The sequence below is a fragment of the Molossus molossus genome, unplaced genomic scaffold (genome assembly GCF_014108415.1).
Source record: "Molossus molossus isolate mMolMol1 unplaced genomic scaffold, mMolMol1.p scaffold_m16_p_4, whole genome shotgun sequence".
Lineage (NCBI taxonomy): Eukaryota > Metazoa > Chordata > Mammalia > Chiroptera > Molossidae > Molossus > Molossus molossus.
In genome coordinates, this window is record NW_023425377.1 from 88,126,764 (window position 1) to 88,133,838 (window position 7,075).

General features: G+C 38.2%; 1 protein-coding gene across 2 annotated transcripts in view; it reads right to left on the reverse strand.

Annotated features, from left to right (window-relative positions):
* Positions 1-7,075, reverse strand: part of SAP30 (Sin3A associated protein 30) — a 73,490-nt gene that overhangs the window by 21,318 nt on the left and 45,097 nt on the right. For both annotated transcript variants that reach the window (XR_004962034.1, XR_004962035.1), the window contains one exon: positions 3,707-3,807. The gene's annotated coding sequence lies outside the window, so the exon portion shown is untranslated. The remainder of the gene's footprint in view (positions 1-3,706; positions 3,808-7,075) is intronic.

The window sequence follows — 7,075 nt, forward strand, 5'->3', positions numbered from 1 at the left end:
AACTGAAGAATGACAGATGGTAGGAGACAGGTCTCTAACTGTTGGAGTGCGAGGTTACAGATAAGAAAGGGGAGGAGGCTAGAACATTTCATGTAGCAATGGATTAGAGTTGGAGACAGTACAAACTCATGTTTAGCTTGATATAGATGTAAACGGCTACACAGAGAAATATGGATAGACCTGTGTACCTATATACAGATTAGTACACACATATATATTTCCTTGCTCTGTCAGCTGAGAGGACCTAGACGTTGTGACACAGCAGTAGCAATGAGCCTATCTAGTGCCTGGATCTTGGTTTCTAATCCGCTCTCCAACCAAAGGAACCAGGGTTGCTTGGAGAAATGGTTGATTCTAGCACTGGGACAGGAAATGTACAAGACAAGACCGGAGCAACCTGTAGTGCCAGAAAGTAAGGAAGTGTTGGGAAACAAACAAACAAAAACACCTGATGAGGGTATTTACAGAAAGAACCAGGAGACAACCAAAAGAGCTCCTTGTGGCTACAGCTGGAACAGTTTGAGCAACAACAAAAAAACCTTTTTAAGTAATATTGGATTACAATCCAAAGTATAAAATAAATACCCATGAGTTCATACTGATGTAAATAAATAAGTGAGGGAGAATAGACAAATCTCACAGGCAGGATAATTTAAGAAAATGTCTGCAGTCTGCCCTCAAGGAGGTGAAGCATAACCCTCCTCTCCAAAGTGTGAGCTGCACACAATTACTTCTTTCCAAAAAGTGCTATATGGAAATGGAGAGAAAAAGGCAACTTTATAGTGGAGAAACCTAATAAATACCGCCTCAGCCAGGTAAGCAAGGTTCCTGTTATCATTGATAAGTCATGTTCATTGTAGATACCCTTGATATAATATGATGAAAATAGCAATTTATCTGTGGGGTCTTTTCCTCCAAAATACATAATCTAAGTCGAATCATAAGATAAATATTAGAGCCCTGGCCAGTTTGGCTCAGCAGTTAAAGCATTGGCCCTCCGACCAAAGGGTCATGGGTTTAATTTTCCATCAATGGCATGTACCTGGCTTGCAGGTTTGATTCCGGCCCTGGTGGGAGTCATGGGAGAGGCAACCAATCTATGTGTTTCTCTAACATTGATGTTTCTCTCTCTCCCTCTCTGCCTTCTACTATATCTAAAAATCAATGGAAAATATCTTTGGGTGAGTATTAACATAACAAAACAAAACAAAAAAGATAAATATTAGACAAATTTCAATTGATAGACTTTCTACAAAACACCTAACCAGTATTCCTCAAAACTTGTCAAGGTCATCCAAAACTAGGAAAGTATAAGAAACCATCACAGCCAAGAGAAGCCTAAAGAGACAACAAGTAAATATAAGGTGGTGTCCTGCAGGGCATCCTTGCACAGAAAAAAGGACAGTCATTTCTTAGTAAAAACTAAGAAAATTAATAAATAATTATGGACTTTAGTTAATAATGTATCAATATTGATTAATTAACAAATATACCACGTTCATGTAAGATGTAACTAATAAAAGAAACTGGGTGTACCGTTAGCATTTTTTTTCCAATTGAAAAACTATTCTAACATTTAAAAAATTATTTAAAAAATGATATTGAGAATCATATACTAATAGAGAGTGGCACATGAAAGAAATATAAAAATTATCAATTAAACCCTTTATTTACAAGGAGAAGACTCAGAACTCGTAGTAGGATTCAGTAGCCTGCACTTTGGAGATGGTCTTGAGAAAACAGTGATAGTCTAGCTGCTGAACTACATCCTCAGTGACACTAAACATCAAGCATAGTACACAGTAGACACACAAGAAATAGTTATTGAATGGTAACTAATTCCCCCAAACAAATCCTCTATCCAAGTATTCATCCTTTTGCTCACTTATTTATTAACTCATTTATTCATGTAAATACTTACTGAGTGTCTGGCACTACAATTTCACTTCTAGAATTACAATCACTTAGACACTCTATCCAAATGACTGACATTTTGGCAATTTTCCATATCTGACTTTGTGGGAAACTCTGTTTAGCTGATTCAAGACTATAAGTGTCCAAGGAAGAATTGCTTTAAGCCAGTAGTAACAGAAAATAGATAGAGGAGACACATCAAGGGAGTGATGACTCTAAGAGGCACAGAGAATGCAGTTTATGATCCAATTACACTCAAATTATGGGCTACAACCTTTTTGAACAGTATTGCTATTTTAGATTCTCTGCTCTTATATTACCGCTTTCACTATTTATTGAGGCAATAAGCTAAGAGCATAGGTTTATTTTGCTTTCCAGTTTCAGCTTCACAGTTTTGGCCAAGTTGCCTAATCTTTTTGAGCCTCAGTTCCCCCATCTGACAAATTACTTCATAAAAGAATGTTGCTTGCATGAAATAAGCCAACGTTTCTAAAGTGTTTAGCACACTTGGCAATGACATTATTATTACTACTATCAATACTGTTATTGTTATCATTACCAACCAACCAGATGCTTGTACCTGTGAAAAAACTTCGGGAAACTTAGGGCAATAACTCAGGATCTGCAGAACACACGTTGGCACTCTTAATAGTGCTTTTGATCTTTCTAGGTTTGATAAGTTGGTCCTTTCCAACAAACCACAAAATTTTTGTTGGGATCTGGGCTATGATTCTATTTACTATAGAATGCCTCTTTTAGATTTCCAGGAAACTAAAGGGGTCACTTTCAAGTTTCTTTCCTTGTTTTCTTTTTTTCAATCCTTGCCCCAGGATATGTTTATTGATTTTAGAGAGAGGAAGGGGAGGGGGAGGGAGAGAGAGAAACATTGATTGGTTGCCTCTTGTACAGGCCCCAACCAGGGTATGTGCCTCGAACCCACAACCTAGTATGTGCCCTGTCTGGCAATCGAACCCATGACCTTTTAGTTTACAGGACGATGATCCAACCAACTGAGCCACACCAGCCAGGGCCCTTTCCTTCTTAACACACTTTAATCCTGATGTTCATTCTTCTGACTTCATTTCTATCGTATTTAAAGGTCATATTTCTTCAGGGTGCTCACAACCTCTATGTATAAATGCTATGAACAAGCCCAGCATGCCCAGTGGATGTCATACTCTCTAGATCCCGGTAAGAGATCTTGTGTTCGCTCTTCTGACTAACAGATTCTGAACAAGAAGACTCCCCCTGTAATGTTCATGATAGCCAAGGCTGCTTGTCTGAAATTTGGCAGTTCCCAAGTACATCCTACCTTTGAAACTGCGTTCCAATATGAATGCCACTAGAAAGTAGTTCTCATCCAGGAGTTGTAGTGGCAGTGCAACATCTTACACAACAGCTCCTTGGGAATTCTGCTCTCTCAAGGGCCTCACTTGAGACTCCTCAATGGAGTCTGTTTTCTTAAGTCTCACTTTAGTGGCAGAAAGCTAAGTTTGGGCAATAGAGGTGATCTTGTTCAACCGAGTTGCAAAACCCATTCTCAGCATAAATGGTCCAAATTCAGAGGAAATCTTAAGGGAAACTTTAAATAGTTTTAATTAAAAAAAAAATACTCTTTTACTGAGTTCAAAAATAATTAAGTTAATAAAACAGGTTGTTTCTTTTTAACTTATTTTAAAGGAATTTTAAAAGGTAATTTCATCTGTAGCTCATTATTATTTCAACAAACATACTGTGAATTAGTTTTCCATTAGTGTTATTATTAGAAAGTCCTTTTGTCAAGGATACTCACATAACACAGGTCCTGCCTCTCTCCTGGGAGGGACCCTGAAGGTTGGAACCGGCTGCTACTTCCCACACTGCCACTCTCGGTGACTCCAGAAGGATTTAAGCCTGAGGGAAATGAGAGAAAGGGGTCAATTAGAGAACACAGGAGCAGCAGATTCTAAATCAGGTCACATGCATGAGCTCCCAGGTGGAAATCAGGGGAAGAATTTATGTCCTCCTCCCCCCTTATTTTCCCCACAAGCTTAAGATGTCAGATGTCTCAACATTTTTATATCCAAAATATCTTCTGAGATTTCATTTGATTGGAATGATTTTCATGTTGTTATTGTTTTTTCTTTTGTTTTTAGGAAATACTAATCAGTTTGCTTTTCAAATTTAATACCAATGTTAAACATATATTTTCATAAATTTTATAAATGTTAACATAATTTCCTAAGTTCTAGATCAAATGTTTCTCTACTTGTGAATGGGCTCTGTCACCAATTTGTGGAGATTTCCTATTTGTAACAAACCTGACTAAACATAAGAATGATAACATATACCTTTACAAATAAAACATGCACACATATATAGAGAGAGTATCACATAAAAATATAACAGGACATGTTTTCTAGAAATCTGGACACTGTCTGAATGGCTTACCTATCTCTAATACAAGGTCTGCTTTGGGAGGTTCCAGGGGCTGTCTCAGTGAGACCGGTGGTCTCCAGAGCAACGTAAACCAGGGTTCAACAAGAGGTCTGAGTAATAGGCCATCAGGAGAGAAAACAAAACAAAACAAAATGCCTATGTTTCTACATACAAGAAAACAAACAGTGGTTTTAGAGTTGGGCCCCAAATTGAAAGTCATAAGGGCAACCTGTGCAATTGCAGGCCTTGGTTTGCAACTCAACTGCTTCTCAAATGGGCAGCTCCCTGTAATAGACACCAGGATGAATAGCAGCAGGTATTTTAAAATTTAATGATATTTGCCTGGATGGTGTGGCTCAGTGGACTGAACATCAAACCATGGACTGAGAGGTCCTGGTTTGATTCCTAGTCAGGGCACATGCTGGGGTTGCAGGCCTGATCCCCAGTAGGGGGCATGCAGGAGGCAGCTGACCAATATTTCTCTCTCACATTGATGTTTCTATCTCTCCCTCCCTCTCTCTCTCTTTCTCAAAATAAATAAATAAATAACGATAATAATAATTAAAAATAAATAAATAAAATTTAACAATATTCAACAATTCTTCCTTGAAATGATGGGAAGCCCAACTAGTAATAAATAAATGTTTGACATGCAACAAAGGACTAGGAAGCCAAGATCCAAATGTGCTTTTGAGAGGCAATTTTTCCTAAGCAGCTAGAAACATGATCTAGAGGCACTGGAGGTTACCAAAGAGCTGTTGTGTACCACGTGAAGCAGACATGCAGAAACACAGTCCCATGTTATTGTATGAATTTCAATACTGCTGAATATAAAAATGAATCCACTATTTTGCATAGCTATGGATTAAATAAAGGAAAAAATGAACAGTGCAATAAAGGAAACAAAAGAGAAACAGACACACAGGGAAATAAGAGTAAAACAAGAGGAAAAGAGACAAATCCATTTACAGGAAAGTCAATTTGTGTTAGCACTATACTTCTGGCCTAGGTTGACATGGAGTAAACAAGACAGACAGCTCTTAAGATGGCGTAAAAGCTGAATAGTCTCCATTTTCCTTCTCATACTCATATATTTCTACACATTTAAGTCATACATAAAAATTAACCCTATCTGTGACATAATCTTTAGTAAGTATCACAAGGAAGTTATTTATAAATCTGCAAAGCTAAATGTAGAGTTAATTGTATGTATGCCTCTCATCTCATTCCATGCCACTTTTTCCAGCTCCAATAGAAGGGAGACCAGAGACTCAATCTCCCTCAGTGCTGGTAACTGCTTCTGATTTTGCTGGTCTTCCCATTTCTCTAGGTACCTCCTTATTGGAGTGTGCATGAATGGCTTTCCATAAAACAGCTGTCATGAGGGGCCTTCCACTCACCTCCATTCTTCCTGAGATGCTCTTCCTTTGACTTCCATGACAATACTCTCCTAATTTTTCCACTACTTCTTGTGCTCTACTTATCCCTTAAACACCATTACGTTCTAAGATTCTGGTCTTAGCACTATTCCCTTCTCACTCTATAATTCATTCTAAGAGGCACGATGGTGAAGAACCTAGACACTAGAACCACTTTTCAGGGTCTTGCCACTTCCTGGCTCTGTGTGTGTGAGATCTTGGGCAGGTTACCCAATGCCTCCTGGGGTTTCCTCATTTATAAAGTGAGACTAATAGTTGTAACAACTTCATAGGATCATAAGAAGGAGTAAATAAATTCAGAGCTCAGTAACTTTTAAGTTGTTCAGCCATGGCTTCCACTATCATGTAGTTGAATAACTCGGTTAGTTATTTAGTTGATTAGTGGATTAACTCTAACTCTCTAGCCCATACTTTTTTCTGAGCTCCACGTCCATTTAACCAACTGCCTACTAAACATTTCCAATTGCATCTAGGGCTCCTTAAATTCAACATTTACTCACTAACTCATTGCTGTCTCTCCTCCTGTTCCAGCCAAATCTATTCTTTTTGAAATTTTTCTCCAAGATGAAGAACAGTATCATTTATCCAAAGCTCCAAACTTTTGAAATTGAATAAAGTCTCCTACCCTTCTCTCAACTACCTCTACTCTGTGCATGAAAACCTAACTGGTCACCAGATCTTTTCAGTTTTGCTTCCTAACTAGCTTCTCTCCTACATTACTGCAAGAGCTCCTGGTTTCCCTGTCTCTGGTCTCTCTCCCCCCACACCACTCTTCTTTCACACTGCAGTCACGGGTTCAACCTTTTAAATATTTTTTATCATCCTTCCATTCTCCTCCAGAATAAAACCCAACATTTTTAGCATAGTGTATGAGGTACTTCAACGACTTGCTCTCTCTATCCCTCTAACTGTATCTTCCACCTCGCCAGTTCCAGGACACAAAACTACCTATAATCCCCAAACTTGTGACCCTCTCTTTCACCTTCATGCCTTTGTAAACACAATCTAGGATGACCTTCCCTCCACTTTCTGTCTAGATAATCCCTGTTCTATCATAACATTTCCAACTCCAGCAACACTATTCCAAATTGAATTTTTAAAAAACACAACTGAAGGATAGTTAACAGATGCTATAGTTTCAGTACAGTTTGCTCAGCACAGAGTGAAATTCCTTTTGTGACTTTATTTCTAAGACATAGAATAGATTTCTTTTCTGGTAATGAGAGTTGGAACATATCTTCAGCCAAAATGTTATAAGAAGGGATCTAGATGGTGAAGAAAACAGACAAGACACAAAGAAACTA